The sequence below is a fragment of the Propithecus coquereli genome, unplaced genomic scaffold (assembly GCF_000956105.1).
Source record: "Propithecus coquereli isolate 6110/MARCELLA unplaced genomic scaffold, Pcoq_1.0 Scaffold473, whole genome shotgun sequence".
NCBI lineage: Eukaryota > Metazoa > Chordata > Mammalia > Primates > Indriidae > Propithecus > Propithecus coquereli.
The window spans coordinates 90,847-115,847 of NW_012150541.1; positions in this window are offsets into that span (position 1 = coordinate 90,847).

Sequence of the window (25,001 nt, forward strand, 5' to 3'; positions counted from 1 at the left end):
GTGCTCGGGGACCTGAAGGAGTGATGACATCACACGTTTGGTGTTCTTCCTCTCTGCGTCCTCAGGGTCCTGATACAGAGGCCTTTGGATATTATGGTTGGGAAACATTGTCAGTCAGCCCCATCCTGTCAAGAGCATTGAGACATCATCACACGTCACATGAGGACCGTATGGGGAGTCATTCAGACAACGGAAGTTAGGAGTCATGGCAATTTCAGCCCAGGTTATTTCTATCAACTTCACTGCAAATTTTATTAAGACAGGCTTACAAATCCAAGAAATAATAGCTATTACCAAAGAAGTTACATACAAAAATAGTACAGTATAAGATTACTAATTTAGTTCCAATGAATTCTCTTGGTTTTGACCTTCCTTCCTTTCTTCCTTCCTTCCTTCCCTCCCTCCTTCCTCCCTCCTTTCCTTTCTTTTGAATTCTCAAATTCAGATGAGAAGCTGAGTTGTCTTCTATATCACTTCATCCTTCTTCTTGGAAAAAACAGCTTGGGCAATTCCCTTTGGAGGAATTTAATTTCTTTCCTGAATTAAGTGACTTACCATAGAGTTCCACCTACGGAAAGAGAACCAGGGTCTCTCTTACTGTTTGGACCATACTAGTGTCCAGACTACTGTTTTCTGGAAACTTTAGTGTCAAATTGTGGTCAACCAGGGTCCCTGCAGGGCTGGACAGTCCACATGTCACAGAGGGCTGCTGAGTCATCCATCTCCCACCATAACAGACCCAGTGGACCATGGGGTCCCCTGCTCCCAGACCCATCAAGAAAGCAGCTCCAGGAAGACAGGATGTGCTCACCCCCAGCCTGGCCTTGCCTCCAAGGCCACTCCAGTTACCAAGGTGTGACAGTCCCAAAGTGCACCTTCTTCTTTTTGTGGATCCACAAAGGATTCAAGTTTGCTTAAGTGTGAAATGAAATCAGAGACATTAATGGAGACTTAAAGACAAATCACTGAACACAAATGGATGCAGCTGTAGCGCACACCGGCAAAATCAAAAGACCTGGTTCTAAGGGACCCCCAAGTCCCAACCCTGGGACAAGGGAGCAGAGGACATCATACTGGGGATGTGCATCCTTCCCAGAAGGACGGGCAACGGCTCCCGTAACAGGCTTTCTTAATGGCCAATCCATGCACTGGCATTTGTGCAGGAGCCAGAGGGACTGCTTGTTTACCGATTGGATGAAAGAACATGCCGCAGGGTTAGGAACACAGGACCAGGAGAGACCCGGGAAATCCAAGGGACACGCGTAAAATACAAACTGCTGCAAATGGGCTGGGTATAGGAATTCCAAGGATCCAATTACCTAAAGTTTTTCTGCAGGCCCAAGAAAACTGTAGAGGCACAGAATAAAGATGCAAACTGGCCACCTAGGATCTTTTCCCAGAGTCCAGCCAAAGGGAGTGTCTGGCAGCCGCACTGCCAGTGCCCTGCACCTGCACCCGCCCTTTCCGGTCCACTCTGGACAAGGTCAGGGAGAAGATCTCCTTGGCACCAAATTTGGGAATAGACCCGAATTTCAAATGGAAACTCAGTGTGGATATGCAAGATGACATTCGATTGAGAAAAGAAAACAAAGTCATCATTAGGCTCCATAACATCCAAATAGTGCAGTGATGGGTGGAAGTTGTACAAATAGTATTTAGGGCATATCTAGGAAGACTTAGTGTTTATTAATAGATTAACCAACATAGACTGTGTGTGTGTATGTGTGAAGACTAAGTTTACTATCATTTTTAGCAATGAACTGAAACAGACATGAGGAAAATTTCCTGCCAGAGCTGTGTTTCGGCAGTGGGCATTCCTAGTCCTGAATCCCACTCCCCGCATTGTGTCTTTCCCCCTTCTAGCATTAAGAGTCTAGTTTAGAGAATCCCTCTTAAGCCACGAGACTCTAAGGTCTTCTCTGGACAGGCGTTAGGACTTGCGATGCTGGTGTATACTGAAGAGGAAAATAGCCAAATGAGTGCTGAGTGTTCCCTTCATTAGGGAGACCAAATATTTATGCATATATTGTAGGACAGATCAACTGTCTTCCAGCTCAGGAATTGCTATAATGCTGCCAGCAGATTTTTAAAAAGCAGGATCGCAGCCCTGCAGTAAGACCAAAAAATTAGCAAGGTCTGTCATGTGCAGGGAACATCATCTGCTTGGTGGAGTGCAACTTTATCCTGAGAACGGGACGAGATGAACTGGGAACAGGAGGGCCAGGAGGAGGCTGTCCAAGGCGTGTCAATCTAAACTGAAGTCCATTTAAATATTGCCAGAAGAAGAGACACTTGGCAGTTCGAGCTGAATAATCCTGACTCAGTTGTTGGCCAAACTGGGGTGCCATATTCTTTGATCAGAGGCATGATGGGTCTGGCGGTTCATCACACTTTTGGAAAAACTCCTGAATGACAACAGCGGGTGGTGATGAAGAATGCCAAAGGGTGGGAACTGGGGAGGCTTTGTGGGGTTCCCCTTTGGAGAACCCCTCACTCTGGGGAGGGGTCCAAAGACTGAACTGAAAGCCTGATTCCTTCTGGTGAGGGCCACTAAGCCAAGCTTGCCAAAGCCTACCTTTGCATGGAGGAGGCAAGCCCTGGTTTCTATCCAAATGACCTCTAAGATTAACCTAGAATAAGGACATCTTCTAGGCTCAGGAATTCAATCTGCTGTTACAGCCTCAGAGTGAAAGCATTGTCTGCTATGGGGTCCATAGCCTGAAACGGGGGAGGGTTCAAATTCTTGCTGAATGACACCACATGCTTGGCAGGCTTGGAACACTTCCAGGTTCATCTCCTTCTTAAAAGCCATTCTCCTATCATATTGGGTACCTTTTTTAAAAGAAAAAATTAGTAGTATAGATTTGATAGTTTATACGAGAGAATATAAATTTGATAGTTTAGTCATCAGAAAACTGGTGACTCATTACTCTAGATAGGAATCTTTGTAGTTAAAACCCTAAATGCTGCGGGGAGTAAAGAAAGAAAACCTTGCAGACCTTTCATGATCCTTAACGAGACGCTTCCACTAATGAACAGCAGATGGGGCTACAAAAACCTCCAGGTTAAAAACATGGGGAGGAAAAGAACCTTTTAACCTAAAAACCAATTCATTCAGAACCATTTCGAAATATGCATAGGGCTCTTCTTTGTGGCTTAAGATGTCAGCGGGTCTGTTTCACACCAGAGCATTGGCATCGTAACCCCAACATGCTCACTCGTTAAAATTAACTTAATCTTTTAACGTGGTAGATTTCTACATACTTCTCATCCTGTGTTCTTCTAAGCATGTTATAATACAATTTTGCTAGAAGACAAATAATTTTCTGTAATTAAATTAATCACAGCAGCAATCCCACCCACCTAGGTCTCAGAACTGGGAGAAAACATGCCACAGCCCTAGGACCCTGTCCATGCACACCACAAGCAGGCCCACGTCATGCGTTCACACACACAAATTCTTTAGATAACTGTTCTTCTTTAGATGGAGTCGCCTGCGCCAGCGCAGTCTGAAGAAATTCATGTCCCACGCTGCAGACCAAGCACAGGCTTGTGTGAAAACGAGGCACAAATTCAAAGGACGGAGTGGAATTGGGCAAGTGTCATGCTGAAAAAGTGCACAAACCAAACGAGGAAATCAATTTCTCCCACTTGACTTGCAAGTCAAGAAAACAGTCGCTAAGATTTCCTTACGGGGACAGGAAGGAGCTGGTCCACGGCGGCCGCTGCAGCCGGGCAGTGCCTTGCAAGGCTCACCTGATTCCAAAGCCTTTTCTCAGCCGCCAAGGGGTCCATCTGGGGACAGAGACGAGCAAGGAGCAGATGGACAGATGCCACTTCTGGACAAATTCAGGCCACAAATGTGTCAATGACTTGGAAGCTGCCAGATCCGGTTGTGCATTTGGGTCCACTGTTAACCCAGGTAAAGAAGGCAGCTCCTGCTCTGGCACGAGGGGTTGGGCTGCCAAATGCTTGTGCTATAGATTGGAGCAATTAACAAGTATAAGTTCTTTCGAATAAGCTTAAATCTGCATTTTATGTGTGCAAGTTTCCAGCTGTAATGGGATTATGATGTCAGCAAAGGGAGAGAAGTCCGCAGCTGCAGAGGGCTGTGGAGGTAGCAGGCAGCTGTTAAAATAGAGCACTAATGGTGATTAATTCTTATTATGCGTTTGAAGATTTCACAAGGAGTTCAAGACCCAACCCTTCCCCTGGGGCATGAAGTGGAGGAGAAGAGGGGCCTGAACTGTCACATTCGCCAACACAGTCATTTTGTTGTCCAGTTTTTAATTCGATTCAGCGTTTTCTCCAGCCAGGTACTCTGAGTATCTTCTAGGTCACACGTAAGTGAGCTGGTATGGAGTAACTGCGCTATCTCCCAGTAAGGCCACAACCAGGTGTTTGTCTGCGTTCCTGTCGAAGCATTGCTATCGGTTTGCGAGAGTGGAAGCCTGTCCCAGGGAGCCCAGTGTCCCCAAGCTGGGCTCACTGGCAGCCCAGAGCTCAGTAGCTCTCTTAGGTGCCTCTGCTTCCTGGGTGTGTGTGTAGAAACGGAAAGCTCAAACAGGCCCTTGCAAAACCTCAAAAAAATCCACTTTAACGTTTATCTCCAACCATGTGTATATCCGGCGTTAGGTACCTGGCTTGGTAAGACCCTGATTTATTTCTGTGATTTTATATCGTTAGGATTTCTGCAAAACATGGTCTGTTTCCCTGTAGCTTTACATACAAAATTGGATATTATGTTCTTGAAGGGGAAAATGAAAACAACTATGATGTCATCAAATAAGAAAATCACATCAAATGTAGCTACAAGAATGTCTAAGATAACAGGATTCTTTTACAACAAAAACAATCAAAATAAGAGCAAAAAAAATCTTGCAAACTTTTATGCAAAATACCCCTGGTAAAAGCATTGTCAGATACAAAGTGCAGTTCAGAAGAAATTAGCCTCAAAGTCAGAACACTTGGAACCTCTAGGTGAGCAGTTGACTAGCTAGAGGGCACTGGGAAAGTCAACTCCTTTATTTGGAAAATCTCTACCACGCAGCCACCGCGGGGACGTCCAGCTTCACAGTGCTGCGCCCTTAAAGGGAGAATAATCCTCCGCCACTGGTCCAACTAGGTGCTGGACTCGCAGCCACCAGGACCAACCCAGGCGGCTGTCCACCTGGACAGCAGGACTTTATGTTCTCGGCGAAGCTGCTCAGGGCCTGTTCCCTTCGCTTGGTGGAAATTAGTATTTTTTGAGTGTGTATGTTGACCTACTAAATTAGGAAAAGAAAGAAACACAACAGAGGCAGTGACTCAAATTGCAGGAAACAATGGGCAGAGGCTCAGAATTTACTGGAATGTCACTCAAAACCGTGAACATTCAATTAGGAGAGGCATCAGGTATCGTAAATTGTATCTGTTCTCTAATAGGACCTATTATTTCCATTTTTCTGCATGTGCATTTTCTACATAATGACGCATTCCTCTACACAGGTCAGGAGGCAGACGGGCTGAGATGCAAATGAGGCAGAATAATGCCCGCGTCGCTTCCAGCCGGCCTTCTGGCTTCGACATAAGTCCTGGGGCTTCAGGGACGGAAACAAAGAGCCCTTGTATCCCTGCCTCCTATCTCTGGGAAGATCATATTGCTCACTCCTCACTCTCCCTTTCCTTTATTTAAAAAAAAGAAAGAAAGAAAAAAATAGAAGAAGAAGAATTACAGAGTTCAAACCAGAAAAAAAAGTTTGAAGCCCCCTAAGAATATTTAGGCTCTGCAGGGGCGGGCGGGAGCCCGGGCGGAGGGTTTAATTTCAGGGCAGTGGATGCGGCTGATCTCTAATCCACCAGCTGCTCCACAGAACTCACAAGTTCCGTGACTCGGGTCCATTCCTGCCCAGGTTCTCTGTGAAAAGGTTTTGAGCTCGCCTGATTTTCTGTACGGCGTTACCTTAATAACTTGATTATCACATGGGCAGTGGTTTGCTTCAGGTTCTTTTATTTTAAAACAAAACTAGAGCAATAGAGCAATGATCATTTTTCCATCTCTTCCTTTTTCCTTCCCTCAATTAGTGTTTACGGGTCATCTGAACGGGATCTGAACGGCATCCACCCAGAGCAGTGAGTCTGCCGTGTGCCTTTTACTTGAAGGTTACAACTTGGCAAAAGTTGATCAGAGGGAACAATAACAACCTGAGATACATTTAACCTTCAGCTTAACTTGCAGGGGACCTTGATCTTTGGGGAGGTCAGTACTTGGCAGGTGGCACGGAGCAGGCTTTGAGGACGTCCTCATGAAGACAACTTCCCAGGGGCTGTGTGTGGGCGCTGGAGCCCTGGAGCTGGCTGGAAAACTCACTGGGTGTGCACATGGGGGCTTCCCTGTGCCCTGCAAACTGGAGCGCACGAGTCTTCCGCTCAGCCCAGTGTCAGGGCCCAGCTGAGCAGTGGTCACAGCTGCTGTGCTCCGCAACTCTAACAGCCAAGGGTAGGGGGTCTTGGAGGTGCGCCAGGAACTGCCTGAGAGGTCAGAGGAGGGGGAGGCTGTGGAGCTGAAAGCGGGGCGTGCGGAAGGGGGCTGTAATGGGATGGCAGAATGCCCGGGATTCATGGGGCATGAACACAGGCAGGCGGGGGCAGGGGCAGTGAAGGATTGTGGGGAGGTAGCAACCAGGCTGCAGAAACATGGAGAAAACTGGGATTCATCACAGAGAGTGGCCCAGAAAGACAGGTCAAATGGAAAGGACTCAGCATCAAAATACACTTTCCAATCTGGTCTCAGAGCGTCCACAAAACTCTAGCAACACATGCAAAAAGCAGACTGGATCCCAGGAAAATATACCTTTCTTTGCACAAAGGCAAGCGTTTCCATCATCTCCACACTTTGTCCATGAAAATCTACAAACGGAGACGTGACTACGTCGACCAAAATGAAGATACCTAACAACGTTGTGTGCAAGGTATTAAACAAAAACTGTTCACATTTCTGACTTGCACAGATAGTTTTAGCACCCATGATTTCTGAGTTTTCCCAAGGCTTTATTCCAGTTTCCTCTCGCCTGGTTCAGTGGAAACAAACTTTTCTCAAACCCAAAGCAAAGCAGCGCAGTGTACTCGGGCTTGTGCAGACGACGCCTGCCATTCTCCCTGCTTGTTGGACAAAAGAGAGACTGAAATCCAAGTGGCCACAGCAGCAAAGGACAGTGACAGAGAGGACCTCAGTGGGCATTCCGAGGCCAGAGAACAAAAGAGAAAAGAACCAGACAGCGTCAGGGCAGTGAGGGGCAGGAGAAAAGGCACAAAGGGAGAGAAAGGCGGGAGCGAAACACAGGTCAAGATGCGGGAGAGGAACAGGTTGGGGCAGGAGTCGGGCAGAAAGGTCCCCGGGCTCTGCTGTGCTTTGCCAAGCCTCAGTGACAGCCGCGACGACTTGCAGTCTTACCTCTGGAAACTGGCAAGGTGCCCGTGCAGAGGCCATCACCTGCTCTTTCCGTCCTTGTTTCTACTCACACGTACCACCTCCTACACACCCTACGCCTCGCTTACTGTCCGCGTCTGCCTGTCTCAGCCATCCCGCCCCAGCAGGGTGAGCACTGGGGGGCAGGAATCATTGTCCGTCTTGTTCACTGATAAGACCAAGCACCTGGAACGGGGGAACATTCTGTAACACGAACAATGCAAAGCCCAGGTAACGCATGAAAGAAGTAAAATGCACGGTGCTCCTAACCGTCTAAAGGATGGCACTATTTCTGTTTTGCAGGAAAAATGGCACACGTGAAGTTTAGAGAGCTCAGAAATGGTTATATTCACCCAGAAGCATCAAGTAAAGACTGCAGATAACTTAGGAAATTTGAGCCGGTCAACTTTATTACATGTCACCAGCAAGTACCTTTTGGGACTGAGGGAATTAGCAAACAAATTCCATAAACCGCAGTAGTTATTTTTAGCGAGGTGGTGGGAATGAGAGCCTAGAGGAGAATGGCAGGAATGGATGTGAGAGTGGTTTTTTAACTCGAAAAGAAGATTGATCCTGATTCCTACCATCTGGGAGCTAACCTAAATCCCTAGGAAAATAAGGCTCCCTCAAGCCAAGGTAAAATTAAAAAGACACAGCAATCCGTGTTCATTAATAGTTCCATAAAGCACCGGGAAGGGCTCATGCGCCTCCGCTTTCTTGGCTGGTGGTGGGCTTGTCTCGCGAAGGACGTAGTAAATATATTTACATTGTTTATGAACGTGTCCTGATTGCCGTTAAACAATTGATGGGAGTTAATCCCATTTGGCTTCTCTAAAAAATGGTTGTTCAGAGCCTGAAAATGTATCTGAGCGATGACAAATTGGATTTACTGATTTGGGGGCGACAGCCTGCAGGGATGGGGACGGATGAAAAATACATGGGCGGCTGGGATATTGAAGCAGGTAAATGATTTAAAGCAGCTTTGGAGTAGTTTGTTAAAAGTGAGTTGCCGGGGAAACTCCCCACCCCTAGTTGTCAGGGGCGTCCCCTTACTGCAGTGCAGAGTCGGAGTGGAGCAGGTGCGTCACCCCCTCTTCCCATTGCATCTCCCGTCTGTCCCCGTCTCTGCCGCTGACAGTCATTCCGGTCCTAGCGCTTGGGATCGGGTGCTACCAAGGTGCAAATGACCGGGTCTTTGACTCTGCTACCAGGAGCCCCGGAGCCACCAAACAGGCAGGACCACAGAGAGCTGCGCCCTAACTACAGGGCAGTGTGGCACTTCCAAGAGAGGAGGGCCCTCGGCATTCAGGCGACGGGCCAACCCCTGCAAACTCCAGGTGAGGATAAAGTCCCAAGGAGAGCACACACTGCGAGCCCTGACTCGTGACTGATGGGGACGAAGCCAGACCTAGTTTCGCTGACCACCGGCGCCACCCCCTCCGCTCGGCCGGCCTCTTCCCCACAAAGAGAAGGAGCGAATTTGACCCGATCCAGTTCTCTCACCGATATCAGAAAAACAAGTTCTCATCCATCACTTATTTTTAGCCCACCTTGGAAAGTTTCCAGTTGCCAAAGGCATAGAGGTGACCTCTTATTCTGTGTCAACTGTTACAGAACATTCTGAGAAGAAAAAAAAAGCATTCCACGCACCTGCAGGTGGACACTGAGAACAATGGATCTTCTCATCCGTTTCAGTTATTTACTGGTGTGTGTGTGCGCTGACTGTGTGTCGTGGCAAGACAGGTCAGAAGAGAAGCAGGAAGCCCCACCACTGCCCGGGGTGGGGAGGGGGAGCGACAAGGGACCAGCCGGGCCCTAGACAGCATGGGGCAGGAGTCCTGGATTTGGGATCCGTCCCTGAGACTCCACGTCCTTGAGCATCAATCTCCACTCACAAAACAGGGTCTTTGGCAAGTTTAATAAGAGGGCGCGAAGGAGGCAATGAAAATAATAATGGTGCCCATCATAGCAGTAACAGCGACAATGACCGTCTTCATCGCGCTCCGAGCCTTCATAGCGCCCTTCGTCTCGTTACACAAAGGCCCTGGCTGATTCCGCCACATCTTCCCACCAGAGGAGGAGCCCGTGCTCCACACTGACGGTGGCCCCTCGGGCCAAGGGAGCAGAGCGCAGAGCGCCAGGTCCGGGGACGCACCCTCAGGAGACACAGGGGCGGTCCATGTCCTCAAATGGCTTCGGACTTCGTTCAGGAGCCAGGCAGCCCCCGGCCATGCTGGAGCACCGTGAAGGCACCTTCAGCACTGCCCCGCCCCCTCCCGGCTCTCAAGACTTCTTGACCTTCAAACCTTGTCTCCAACAATCAACCGTTCTCTAAAACTCCAACGGCTCATCCGTCCCTTCCCGTGTGCCAAGTCCCGGGCTCTGTGCTTCATATCATCACATTTCACCCTCTCCCTCACTCTATGTGGCTTTTGCTTGTATCTTTTACTTTGCTTTTCAGAAAACAGAGGAAAAGCAAAGTGTGGGCGCTCACCCAGTGCCCACAGCTAACAGGGCACTCGGCACATTGTAGAAACTCAATACATGCGCGTTGAATGGTTGGAGGGCGGGCCTGGGATCTGACCCCAGAGTCGGTCAGGAGTCGAGGCCACCAGAGGAGCACACAAGAGGGATGGTGAACCTGACCTGGGGGCGTGAGCCACCACAGGGACAGGGGCAGGGCCTGGGGCTGGGCCTCCTCCTGCTGGGGACAAAAGAGGCCGGGTCTCCCAGCTCCGGGCCAAGCGGCTGCTGCAGCTGGAAGTGGGCCAGCTGGGGAGCAGTGTGGCTGCTCAGTGCTCTAGGCCCTTACTGGGGGGCTTCAAAACAAGGCGCATTTTCTCAGTCTTCACCTTTTCACACTGCCCTCCTCAGCTTTTCCTGCTTGGGTTCGTCTCTGCTCCACGCTCAGATCTAGTTGTTTTATTGACTGTAAACCACCTTTCTGGGCCCCTCCTCCTGTAACACAGGAAAGTTCCAGAATCCTAAGACTTTCCTTGGGGACAGGCTCCTGCAGACTCCGAATTCTGTGCACTGTGTGATAAATGCTTCTTCTGGGAACTTCCACGTCCCTTCCCTGGGCTTGCTGGTTTCTTCAAGCGCCAGGGAGCCCCGCGGACCTAGGCCGGGTTTGCTGAACCTCGCTGCTAGCCACGGGGAGAGACTAGGGGTCTGGCCTTGGCCCAAAGGCCCCAGAGAGTAAAAAGACCCAGTCTCCTTAGAGAGGGGCTGGCCGGGGTCAGGGCCTGCGCTATTTACCTCTCCTGCTCAGGTCTGTATTTACAGAAGTCCTGGGATGAGTGAAAGGTAATTCCTACTTTTCATATTCTGACACACCCCCTTGCTTCCCACCCATCTTCCCACCCCCAGGAAGTGGCCTTTGCAGCTGCAGACCCCACTTGGCCTTCAGACGAAGCCACAGAGCAACCGGAGCTGGGGTGGGAGCAGCGCCACGCACGGGACCGTCGAGCGCGCAAAAACAAAGGGCCCAGGCTGCACTCTGCACCGAGCCGGGGCCCCAGGCAGTTACCTCCAGGCTGCTTCGAGCCAGACTTTTTATACACTCTCCCTCCCTAAGTAACAAAGTCAGACATAAAACTCAAATAGAAGACAAAAATGGCAAACAGCTATATTTCTGACTTCAGATAAAAAGAAAAAATTCATTGGCGGTGCTCAGAGCTTCATGACAAATCCCACTTTGGGCCGTGTGAAACTGGCTGGAAACTGCCAGGCTGGCATTGAAAATCTCACCCCGAGTTTGCAGCTGACCTGGAATGGGGGGAGCGTCTCTGCCTAGAAAGGGGTGATGGGCAAGGCACCTCCGAGAGCCTGGAGCAGGGAGGAAAACCAGTTGGACAAATGGACCCAAAATTTACATTCTGCTGGTGGGAGGGGGGCAGTGAAAAAAATCACTTAAATGTATTATTTAAAATGTAAGTCTCATTTCTATTCTGCAGAAATAAAAAGAAACCTGAACTGGAGAATTGGATAGAGTTTGCTTTCTTTGCACAATTAGATATTCTTTCCCAAAACAAGTCACTATTTTCAAGTAGTGGCAAAAGGAGGAAACGATGAAGCCACTCCTGCCACTGCAGACGGTGCTGTCACTTGCCCAGGCGACCACGCCACCAGGTGGGGAAGAGGAGTGGCTCGGCGCCTGGCCTTTTCCTCACTTCACTCTCTTGCTTTCTTGTTCATTCACTCATTCATTCGTGTATTCACCTGTTATTCGTTCACCTTTCTCAAACTCAGCCCAAACATCACCTCTTGGAAGCCCCCAGTTGCCTCTTCCTCCCCACCCCCGCGTTTCCCTGCACGCAATTACAGAATGACAGACAACATTCCCCGTGAGGTTGTAACCCCCTGTGCGCAGTGACTTGCGGACACTTGGAGGGCTTGATAACGTTCCCTGAAGCTCATGGAAGAGTGTAGATGCTTTGCAAAGCTTGGATGCTAAATCCATCATTGTGACTTCACAGCCACCCATCTATTATGAAAATCATGGCAGGAGGGTGCCGTTGAGGAGAGCCACACAGGTATGGATGAATCGCAGCAGTTCTCAGGGGCCAGGGCGAGGATTGCTGCCTTGGGTCATGGAACCGGCTCCCAGGAGAAGGGCTCCAGCCATCGCTTCTTCGTGAATGAATGTTCAGGAAACTCCGACAGCCTGTGGGTGCCTGTGACAACCAGGCCACGCAAGGCAGATGCAGTCTTGACCTGGGAAGGTCCCAGTCGTGTGGGGGTGGCCAACCAGTACACAGGCAGTCACTCTGCAGGGTCTCAGGGGATAGGACTCAGAGAGAAGGAGGAACCAAAGCCTGGGGAGTGAGAGAGGCATTTAGGAAGGTGAAGGCCACTCGTACAGAATCTACAGAGGGATTTTGCAGACAAGGACAGTCCCTAAGTCTCAGTGACTACAGCAAGGAGGCTGAGACATGGACACAAGTAACGGGAGGTAGACCAGGTCCAGGGTGTATGAGAACCTGACTCAGTCTGTAGATTTTGGGAGCCCTGGGAATGAGTGAGCAGGTCACGTATTGGCACTGGGCAAACCTGAAAGACAGCAGGAAGGCAAGCCTGGATTTTTGCACCCTTTGGAAGGCAGAGTTGCCCTGTGTTGGATGATGCCATCAGCCAAGAAGACCTTTTGAAAAGGAAGTCACCACAGTGACAGACATCTGACCCCAAACTGGAGACCAAGCAATAGAGCGTGGCCTGGACTTACACTGACCTTGGACATCCCTGGCTTCCTGATGTTGGGAAAATTACCCTTCTCCGAGAGTCAGATTCTTTGCCTTTAAACTGAAAGGACGACGTGTTCTTGAAGGTCCTTCTCGGCCCCCATGCCCTGTGATGCAGGTTATCTCTCTGCAGCAAGCAGAGCTCCGTGCACGCAGAAGAGACAGCAGAGGCTGCAGCATCTATCTGCAGATGGTTTCAACAGAATGTGTGTCACAGGAGCAGTGGGCCCACCCATGAGAAGGGGCCAGCCCTCCAGGGAAGGGACGGCTGTGGGGACCTCCTCCGCTGTGGTGTCTGCCAGGGAGGCATTGCCAGTCTTTGCGGCGGAGTCCCACGGCATGGAGGGTGGGAGGGGTGTGCTTCTGCGGCGGCGGCTGCTGCAGAAACGCCTCTGGGTTGGTAATGCTAATGACATGAGAGTTTGCAGTGCAAAAATTAGTTTACAGAGGAAACGACTCTCCGGAGAAGGCCGGAGTCCACAGTGGGTCAGCGAGACCATGATTCACTGGCAGACCCTTAGAGACACCTCTGGTGAGTTAGACCGTGTGCCCTTAGGTGATGGGGACAATGAGATGCCACACGTGTGGCTTGTCTTTTCATTGTGACTTAAAAGTATCAACGTATGAGAGATGCCATTTACATTTGCTTTGATGTGGCATAAAAGTTTCTTAGAGGAGGCAGGAAGAGGGGATCTCCTTGGCCCCCTGAGCTGACTCTGGCTGGGTGGCCTGTGGGGGTTGTGTGGGAAGAGGGGACGGGGCAGGATCAGTCTGCTCTGGTCGTTGGCGCTCTGGTTGGCTGACAAAGGCAAACCAAACGAAAGGGGACGGAGTACAGAGGAGAGCTGTTGTGTTCATGCCAGAGAAACGTCAAGAAAGAACCTTCGCTCCTGTTGACCAGGCCTCTCTAGTGTGAGAACTTCTAGACAGAGTGCTGGTCGGTGTCTTTGGTCATTTTCATGGGTACCGAATGACGTACTTGGGCCACGGAAGGCAACTCCGGTCTCTGCAGAGAGGCCCCCTCACTCCCAGGCTGTGGGCAGCAGCAGCCCTTCGAGAAGCCCCGACTCTCCTGCTCACCAGCCCCCACGTAGGATGAAAAATCCACGACTGACTATCCGTGTGGCCTCACTTTAAAATGTTTTTCTTGATCAAACGACTATTAATTTACATCTAACACTTAGATGATGCTTCAGTGAAAGCGATTGGGCGGGGAAATTCCTTGAAAATGAAGCTTGAAATTTGATAACCTGCTTATTCCTTTCATTTTCCATAAAGGTCAGCATTTTGGATTTTGCCCACACAGATTCTGAACGCCAGACAAAAGCCCACTCTCTGGCCTGAACATCACTGGACCGGCTCCCAGCACTCCTGTCCAATTACATCGAAGTCTGAAACTTGCCCGGGGCCCCACGGCGACACTCCAGTGCCCATTTACTTAGTCCGAAGCAGCATCTCCCAGGCAGAAGCAACCCAGGCACCAGTGGAGCAGAGGCCGCAGGAGAGGAATATGGCCAGAGGTTTGAGAAAGAGACTCTGGAAACAACCTTGAAGGCCGCAATAGAGTCAGCAGCCCTTCTGACCGGGCGGCTCCTGCCAGCTGGTCCCACCGTCCGTGCCCTCTGGTTGGCATCATTTCCAGATACCAACAGCAGCCGTTGGAGACCACGTGCAGTGGAGGGAGAGAGCATTCCACCCCGCAGACATTCCCCAGATGGCTCCAGCCACCGCGGGTCCCTCTCTTGTGACTTTTTCACCAAAAGGAAATCATGTCATCTGCAACAGCCTTTGCCTGTGTTTTGTTATTGTTCATATTTTTCTTGAAGAAGTGTGAGGCAGCTAAAAGCATTCCTTTGGAGATGCTATCTAGTCAGCCAAGGATTTCCAGAGACCTCGCGGAGCAGGGCTGTGTTTGTGTGTGTGCGCGTCTGTGTGAGCGCAGGCTGTCAGGTAGCAGTGAAACTCCTCGGTGTGGCAATGTGGCTTTTACGGGCATCGGTTCCGAACCCATGACAGTGTTGCATTTTTAATTACAACGATGTTAAATGAACTTAACGAGTGACACTCTCCCGACTCACAGAGCATTTTTATAACATTTATTAAAAAAGGCCAAAGTTTATTTTACAATCAGTAATAAACGGGAACACAAAAACACAGCCACGGCCACGATGGCCCTCGCACGCTCCCCTCGTCCACAAACTGCATATTATTCTTGCTCGATAAGTGACGGGAAGACCACATTCGAAGTCCTCTACAACATTTGATCATCTTACTTAATAACAACAGATGCTCCGAGCCGTGGCATTTTGAAAAGAGCTCTGTCTGCTGCCGGTTATGAAATGGCAGGACATTTGGCATGCTCCCGCATCACACCATTTGAAAACCGTGGAGTCACATAAATGGCCAACGAGAGGTAGGAAAATTTAGCTCCTGTCTGTACAGCACAATTCATTTCATTCCAGTGATGCAAAACCACAGAGCTGCCTTTCAAAAGAAGAGTCTGTAAAACTTGCCAGCCGGTATGGTCCTCAGCAGTGGAGGAAACACACACACATGCACGCACACACGCACATGCGTGCACACATGTGCACCCAGCACCCCACACACTGGTGAAAAACAGACCTAATAAAGCAGTTTTAATAAAAAAGGTGCTATTTTCTCACCTAGCATCGTGCCGTGACTCGAACATTATTAAAAGCGAGTAGATGCACGTCCCTGAGCGCAGCAAGGCTGGGCCGCCCCTGAGGAAAGAGCTTCTCCCCAGCACGGCCCAGGCACAGAGCCTCACTGGGGAGAGAGCGATGGGGACCACAAGGACCACTGTGTTTGCATCAAGGCCACTGGATGACAGCACTGTCACCACAGCCCAAGGAGTCGCTCACCTTTCACCCTTAGGAAGGGACCCAAACTTAGCCTAATGGCTGAACTCATTAGTTAGTTTCCTTCTTTAAGATGCGGGATCTTTCTCCAAGGTCGATTCTTAGAGTAGAGTTGCCTAAACCCCCCTCCGATGCCCTCTGCCTCCGCACCTGTGGGATGACGTACACTCATGTGATATGATGGAGTTGCCCAAACCCCTGGAATCCCTTCCTGTCCCGTTCTGGATAACGGCCCAGCCTCTGGGTGTCCTCTCAGCCCCGAGCCTCTCCTGTTCAGTGGTGTGGTGTGCAGGATGCTGCCAACCTGAAGACATTCTGTCCACTTCTCGAGGGAAAATGGAGAGGAGATGCGGTTATTTAGGATATCCAAGCTCAACATTGAGTTCCAGCTGCTTATGTGTTGGAGGCAACAGATTAGAACAAGACTCCCCGGCCCTGCGATCTGTCTCTGTGCATTTCAGGACAGCCCACGGACCCCTGCCTTCTCCTCGTATCTGTGAGGGGCCAGGCAGAGCTTCAGGGCTTGGGGGAGCCAGTGTTCTCCTGTGTACCCGAGATGCTTGGGGCAGAAACAAAACCGTGGAGGAAAGAATTTCAGCATGGGGAAAGGAAGTGGAGTCCTTGCAGTGAAATGTGTGGCCTTCTGGTTTCCAATGAGAGTCGGAGGTGTCACGGCCATCAGGACCCAAGCACTGGCCAGGCCCCGCAAGGCCCCACAGGGCTGTCCAGGGCCCTTCAGGGACATGGGTACCTGAGCACCCGCCACTTTCACAGTTTTGTCCCTGAATGATTGAAAACTACAAATACCGAGAGGCCTCTCACTGCAGTTTGTTCTCAGAGACATGTCCTAGAGAAAACTCAGGACTTTTGAGCAAGGTTCTTCTCATACTTTGTAATCACCCTCCTTGAGCGGGGCCCGGGCCCACCTTGCTGGGGTGAGCCCCAACCAGTGGAAACAGTGTCCATCCTCAGGCGTCGTAGACCTCTCCGCCTGCCATGACATTCACACACAGCGCCGGTTCAGGGTCTCAAGGAGGAGGAATAAAACCTGCACGACCAGATAAGTCTAATCCTAGAAGGAGAACATTTTTTTTCCTATATCGAATATTTATCTCTGTTATTTAATGTAAAATTGCAACTGATGTTCGATTCAGTGGATCTGGGGAAAGAGAGCATGCAGCCAAAACTTGGGGCAATTGCCACATGTTTTTGTCGAGTATCATTGAACATAAACCTTGCTGGCTAAGAGCTGATTGGTTGGGTTTTATTTCAGCCCAGAGTGATTTTTTAAATGACTAATTTATAAAATCTTTGAAAATAAGAGTTTCTAATGGAAGTGCTTACACAACCATAACTCTGGTGTTGCAAATGGCACCATTGTCGTTAAGGGTGTGTTGTTGTTTGTTTTATGCTAATCTGCCTTCAATGTGACAGACTGTCACCTGCACGGGGGGTACCGTTCAGCACTGTATTAGCCCATATGGCACAAGCTAAATGGGATCGAAGCGATGGGCTAATTACGGATGAGTTAATAAAGCCAGGCAGAGCGAGCCTGGCCATCTCCCCCGTCCTCCAAGGACTCCCTCCTTTCCCCAAAGTGAATTAGCCCGGCGTGAGCTTTTCAATTCTTCACAGTTTGGTCTCTGAGAACAAATCTGCAGCTCCATTTTCTTTGTTTATCCTTCCCACATTCCCACTATTTTGATGTCAGACTTAAAAACAACTTCGGCGACCCTTGGCGCGTTCTTTAATAACTGGTTGTCTTACGTACAGTTTGAATTTCAGAGACTAAGAAGTCCGAGCAGCTGGAGGACAAATGCATGAATTACTCAAGTTACTCGAGTTTTGTTTGTTTGTAAAGTAAAAATAAATACGTTTTACACATTAAGTCACTGGTATGTCTAAGCATAGACGCTTTGGAGCCATCGATGATGTTCAGAAGCAGCAAGTATAAGCTAATTGTGGTGGTGTGTCCATCAGGTTTTTAATCATAAGAAGCAAACATTTGATTTCGATGAAGTTCATTATTGAATTTGAAAACATCTCCTTGTTTGGGGTTTCCCACAAGCTCTTTTCAGTTCTTGCCCAAGCACTGACCACGTGCACTGTCCTCTGTGGTGACGGCCCCGTGTCATCCACCACCTCTCCAGCTCCACCCCTGCCACCAGCAAGGCGAGCAGCTTTTCCTCCCAGCCAGAGGGTGGGCCCCGCAGGCCTGTCCCGGAGGCTGGCGTTGGTGCTGCTCTGTTAATCAACTGGCGCTGGGAACATGGGGCGCATTTGGCTTTCCCTCCCAACGCAAGCCAGCCCGCCTGTGCTATGTCAGCCTGGGGAGTCAGCTTTCTTGGGTGATACCCTCAGCTTCTCCCTATGTGGTCTTTAGATGCCTCAATTAACCAGGACAGTGACTCACAAAACATGACAATCTGCCACTTCCCCAATATTTGCAAATAACGGCACTTTACATCTCCTGGAAAAGTTCAGACTCTGAGATTCTGAGCTACTGAGCCTCCTGCTACCTCTTGACACTCGACATGGATCTTTTGAACACCAGCAAATCCCTCTCTCTCTGATAGTTTAATAAAACACACACCCTTATTTCCATTCTCTTTCTATGTTCTCAGCAAGATCATTGGCATCTAAAATTAAAAAAATAAAATAAAGGCCAAAAAAATAAAAGGGCAAGAAGTCAATGGGATTCACACACAAGGGAGGCAGCGGGCCCGGCTCTCCCTGTCACTGGTGAGTGATGTGGACAGCCGAGCTGAGTCACATGCCGGTCTCCAGGCTCCCATCTCTAAGAAGAGGACACGGACTGTACCTACTTTATAGGTTTATATGATGCTCAGTCTAGTGGTACCACGTGACACAAAGAACTCCACAAAGAGTAGAAAAATATGTGTACACGAATAATCACAGTCACTGGGCAAGTGACCCAGGAATGTCCAAACAGCAGCACTGATCACGACTCTGCCGCATCATTGTGAAGCACTGGAGGTGGAACAGGAACGGCAGAGTGTCCCCAGCTCTGACCGGCTCAGAGAAGAGGTGTCCCATTCTGCTCAGAGCCTGACTTGAAACGCTTCCTGGTTCAAAAAGGATGGCCGCAGATGTGTACTCGTTCCTGTATGAGTGGGGGGCCCACATCAGGCTTGCGCATGTAACGAAGGATCTACGAGGATGCATTTGTCCTTACACAGTCATGGAGTGAGATGCTCCACCCAGGTGGGCCCGTTTCCACACGTGGTGCTGGTGCCGGCAGCCCTCGGGGCCAGATCTGGGAGGGAAGAGAGTCTACAGCAGGGAAGGCCAGGACCGGCTGGACCCGCGAGGCTAAGCTGGAGGCCGCAGGATGGGCTGGACCCTGGATGCTCTCTCACCACCTCCCGGCCTCCAACTCCCCCGTGGGAACTTCCTGCGGGAGAAGCAGGTGGGCGCTGGCATCAAGGCCCTAACCATCCCTGGCCAGGGCTTGGAGAAGCTGAACAGGAGACAGAGCAGGCCTACAGACAGCCTGGCCCCGCCACTAAGAAGTGACCTGAGCATGAGCTGCAAGGCCCTAGTGTCCTCTGTGGACCTCCAGCCCCTCCTCACAGGCACCTTCTAATGGCTCAAAGTCTCCTGTGGCCCACACTAGCCCAGAAGTCTGCAGGGAAGGGAACTCTAAATCGACCCCCGTGCCAGCCGGGGATGACATCTGAAGGCCATGCTTAACTGTAACATGACAATTGAATCTCTTAATTTACATAAAATCAAATGCTATGAGAGTCGACCAAATCACACACGTCCTCACCGCAGGTTGCCTCTAAGTCAAACGTGCTGGTGGCCCAGGTTATCGGCCTTCAGAACTACACATTGCTTGGGTGTAGAAGGAGATTATGAGCGACAGATCATGGCCTGGCTGGGCGTGCACGTGGTGGTCTTGGCACCAAGGGGGACAGCACAGTCAGGCGGTTCCCAAGGACACAGGAAGAGACCAGTTTTCTCCTGAGCTGTGACCTCTGGTTTCCCTTTAAGGTTGAAAGGGCCCCTCCTGCGATCTCCTGTGAGGACAGCCCGTATTTCATCCTCTCCAGGAATTACCGAATCTCCCTGGAATTTCTTGCTGGATAAGCCACCCCCGGGAATGAAATTGGCCACAGAGTCTAGCACCCTCCTGGTTCCAAGTTCACAGGCAGCTCTTGACTCACCTACAAACACAGGTATTTTCATCCTCCCTCCAGTGACAGGTGAACCACTTTGGGGTGAAACTCTGCACTATTCTTTCCTCCTCTCCTTGGCTCACAATGACTGTTCTACCTCCTCGCAAGCCTTCCTCACTCGGCTCCCCCAATATGCAGGTCCACGTCCTCAGCACGTGCAGGAAGGAGACCTAGCCTCACCTCTCCAGCGAGCACAGAATGCATCACTGTTTCGCTATTACAACATGGACGGGTGCTCCTGGCATCTAGTCAATAGAGCCATGGATGCTGCCAGACATTCTACAATGCACAGGACCACCCTCCATGACAAAAACTAACCAGCCCAAATATTAACAGAGTGGAGGGTGACAAGCCCAGGTTACGGGAACACATCACACCTCTACCAAATTCCAAGTCTTCCAAGAGTGCCCGTTACACGCCATCAGCCCCTGGCATGTAATGGAAAACAGGCCAGCACACGCTGAGCAGGAGGAAAACAGATTTACTGCTCCGAAAGATGGACAGGGCCCAGGTCCATCTTGCCATGGAATCTCTGAAACACACCAGTCACTCCACAGCACATGCCTGGCTGCCTCTGATTCTCCACAAGGCAGGCTGCTGGTCACAGATGTCCTCGATGAAGACAGTTCTAGTACCTCCAGGACCATGACCCTGTGGGTGGATCTGAGGTAAGTCTCCCCCACACACACACAATCCCGGTACAATCGGGTTGGCACAACCATCAGGAGGGAATAGACTAGTGTTCTGCTTGGTTTGGCTATAGCAAACCTTCCGGAAAAGATCATTAACACACTGCGTAACCCAAGTAGGCACTTGGTAAGCGTTTCACATATACTACTTAGTTTAATCCTGTGAGGTAGGAACTATTATCATCCCTGTGTTACTCATTCGAACACAGAGTCACAGAGAGGTTAGGTGACTTGCCCAGGGACACACAGCTAGTTCCTGGCAAGTCCGGATTCAAACCCAGGTAGCCTGGCTTCAGAGTCCACCCTCCTGCTTGGAGGCTCCCAGAAAGCATTGGCATAATGGCCTCAATACTGTCTGGGGCCCCAGTAGTGTTCAGGAGCCACTCAGTAAATGTGGCTGAGCCCAGTGGGCACCAAGGCCATGACCATTCTAAGGCAATGCCGACCCATCCGTCCTGCCCAGCGGAGAGCCCAGGTCCTTGCTGGGTCCACGAGAGGATGTCGTCAGATGCCTCCTCCCTCTCACGCCTGACATCCACGTTTCTGTACCTTTGCAGTCCTGAGATTGGGTCTACCCAAAGTGCTTGGAGTGGGCAAGCCATTGGCTGAAGCTGGCGCGTCTTCTTTTAAATAAGAGATCCCTGTGCATTTATCTCAGCGGGATGTCAGCCAGGCGGCAGATGTTTTATAACTTCCTTCGGAGACCCCTGTTCATAGAGACAAGTCGTTTCCACTGGTTACTTCTGGCTGGTTATTCCTACCACTCCCCTTCTCTTCAAAGACATCTGCAGACTGGACTATTTAACAGCACACTGTGTTTGCTATACGAATTATTGATTGCCTGTTTTTAGACCGTTTTCTCACACAGCCTCCTGTAGCGAGTTGAGAATGGAGTTCCACTAGTAAAGTGCACCTTTTCTCAAGCTCAACCACCAAAACACTTCTGTGTTACAAGACTCACAGGATGTTCTTATCTTTATTTTATTTCTTCCTAGAGATGCCACAGGTCAGACGCAGAAGTATCTGCATCGGGTTGTTTGCTTATACTTTCCAATGCTGTGCCGAGAAGCACGGGCTGCGGTGGGAATTTGCTGTTCCTTACATGCAGACTGGACTCGTACTTACCATAAACAGGGATTGGAAACTGGAGAAATCATACTTGCTTTTCCCTCTGCTGAAAGCAGCCCCGTCGCCCGATGGCCAGCAAGAGACACAGGACAAATGTGTGGTTCACTTTGGAAACTTCTCATGAACATCTTTTAATGTCCTCAGCTGAGTCTGAGAATTTCCCGGAGGGCTCATTAGTGACACCGTGTTGATTTATATGTACAATTGTAAAGGTGAAAAGGAGGTTAAACATGAGTGGCTGGTCTAGGGCCAGAGCATTTGGGTGCCGGCGCGCGTGCGTGCGCATGTGTGTGTGTGGGGGGGGGGATAAGGCAGTGATGGGGCTGGAAGGTACTGGCTGTGGCTGCGTATTGACAAGCATGTGGAAGTTTACAAATATCCAGATCTTTTGAGTCATAAAGTTAGATTAATGCCTCCAGACCAGGCTGACATTGGCTGTTGTCTCCAAAAGTTGGGGGTCCTGTAGCCCCAGCCAGATCTGTAGGTGCCTGAGATGAACGTGTTTATGTGAGATTCCTAGGTAATTCTGGGTAATTTAATTTTACCATGAATTGTTATCATACGAAAAACATTACAGCTGGTGTTTTGCAAAGAAAAATAATATTTTAAAATATATTGGGTTTCCTAAGGTGACATGTCCATCAAACCCTTCAACTGTTTCACAACCTACTAATTAGATTAAGCCAATTTAATGACTCAGGCATATAAAATGCCTTACCTTAGTTCTCCCTCCCTCACTAATGCATACATAGACAGAGAATTAGGTGGGATAATTTTAAGGCCAGACCCATATAAGCTGGGAGATTCAAATTAAGGTTTAATTAACCTGCTTAGTACAAGAATCTCTGAACAGCGGGAGATTTTACACACTGTTACATGTGATCTGTAATAACCAGGCACAACAGGCTTCTCCACAACCGTTATGTGTACTGGGATATCTGCCTTGGCCTATGTATTTAATCGAATGTCTGGAACTTGTCGATTCCAGAGGAAAAATATTTGGAAATATACTCACAGATCATTCTTAGGCTATATGTGCATACACAGAAGAGTCTGAGAAAATAAAGTCCAATCAAGATGCCTGTGATGTTGTAAACAATCAGCTGGACTCATCAAACGACTGGCTGACAGGTACACGAGTTATCGATCACATGCCCAGACGGTTCCTCACGTAACAGCCCAAGGTGAGCGGGGAGCAGAATTGGCCCTATAATCTGCACCCTTTATTCCAGCATAACCAGCTGAACATCACGGGATGAGGCAGACTTTTGCTTTATCTTCGGGTTGGAAAGAAGAATCTGGTTGGGCTTAGTCACTGGTGGCCACGTGGATGTGCCTATCATCAGCTTTGGCGGCCAGAGGGGGCCTATGGTTTGGATGTTTGTCCCCTCCACACCTCATGTTGGAATTCGATCCCCACTGTTGGAGGTGGGACCTGATGGGAGGTGTTTGGGCTGTGGGTGGACCCCTCATGAGTAGATTAGTGCCCTTCCTTGGGGGTGAGTTCCTGCTCTGTTCCTTCCTAAGAGGGCTGGTTGTTAAGCAGAACCTGGTACCTCCTCCTCCCCCTCTCCTCTCTGCACACGCCGGCTCCCATCACCTCCCCCTGCGAGTGGAAGCAGTTGAGGGCTTGGCCAGGTGCATATGCCCAGTCCTGAGCTCTTCAACCATCCGAGTCATGAGACAAACAAACCTTTTCTCTGTCTAAATTGCCCAGCCCCAGGCATTCCTATACAGCCACACTAAACAGGCTGAGACAAGGAGTGTGATGGGGCGACATGAATACCAAGAGTTCGAGACAAACTGATAACCAATATATTTTCCACTTTTGAAGCCAACATCTTGCTTTTCTAAGCTAAACGGTCAGTTTTCAGATGCTGTGTTTAATAAGGAAATGCGGGAGGACTGACACACCATCTAAATCGTGGCTCTGAGTGTGAGTGGGTTGGGAGGATGAAAAGTATGCCTCATACACTTGGATCATGAAAAAGGGGAGAAAGACAGATCCTTTCATTGACTGGATTAAAGACTCCGTCCCAGAATCACTAGAGAGCTCCTGGTAAGAATATTTACATCTGTGGCTGCTCCTTTTCTGATTTATGTCCCACCACGACTTCCTCTTTCCCGCCATTATCCTCCAAATCAAACGGGGTGGGTGAACTTAGTCGGTCGCTTCTCCTTACTAGGGAGACCAAGTCCTCCAATGAGGTTTTTTTGTGGAAAATGAGGGGACGTGCACAGTTGCCAAGACTGGGTCTGGATGTGCCAGAGTTTCCCAGACCTGTCCAGACGGTTATGCAAGTTAGCAGGGCCGCCGGCATTCCAGCCTCACAGGAGCGGAGGACACTCCGTTTGCCTTAGGTCAGCCCGATAGTCACTGGCTCTTCCATTTAGCCCTGAAGACACAGCCAGACACACAACCATGAGGCTGCTCGGGAGGCCCCATTCCAGGTTTGCATTATGAGTACCTATCTATATAGTGAATCTACCAACACTCAAACCTGTTCTCTGAGTAGGAACATTCTAAACAATTTAAATTACGTAGTATGTGATTGCACCTATATCAATTGTGTTTTTGAGAAAGTAAGTAAGGCTAGATGATGAGGTAGTTCTTCTTTATAGAAGAATTCCAGCTCATGAAATAGAAAGGACGACAGAATGAACAATCATTGTTTTGCAAACCCCAGTAAAATAGCTGATTCAGGAAATGTTCATCACTAGATGAGACTATTGGCTGAAGGATTAATGGGTAACGTTGCGATGGACAGATCAAGCTGCCATAATGTAAACCCATTGTGTATCATTAAAGTGGAGCAATCAGATGCTATGGACATCCTGACATGCAATACATAAGGAAATACACGGTGTACAATACTTGCATGATCTTTGCAAAAACAGTGAACCTAAATCTAATCAAGTCTTTGGAACTAACTTTTCATGTACAGGACATATGGGAATAGACTAACATGTTAAATGACACGATGAGGAAGAACATAGACATCCATTCCAAAGCTCCACTGAGCTGGTTTCTTCAATGGGTCAAAGTCATGAAATAAAATAAAAGGGAGAGTGCTTTAAATTTAAAGAGGCCTAAGAGACTGAAAGACTTAAAGACCAAATGCAAAGTATGGACCTTGTTTGAATCTGGATTTATACAAACCAGCATTAATTAGAACTGAGACAGCTGAGGACATTTGACTAGGGATTGGGAATTTGATGATTCCAAATGTGTACTTCTCTTTGTTGTGAGATAAGGACGTTATACTTATGTGAGAAAATGTCTGTATTTTTTAGAGATTCACAATTAAGTATGTGAAGTAAAGTGAAGCGATACCTGGAATTTGCTTTTAAACCCTTTAGCAAAAAAAAAAAGTCAAATAAGGCAAAATCCTGACAGTGACTGACTCTGGCTGATG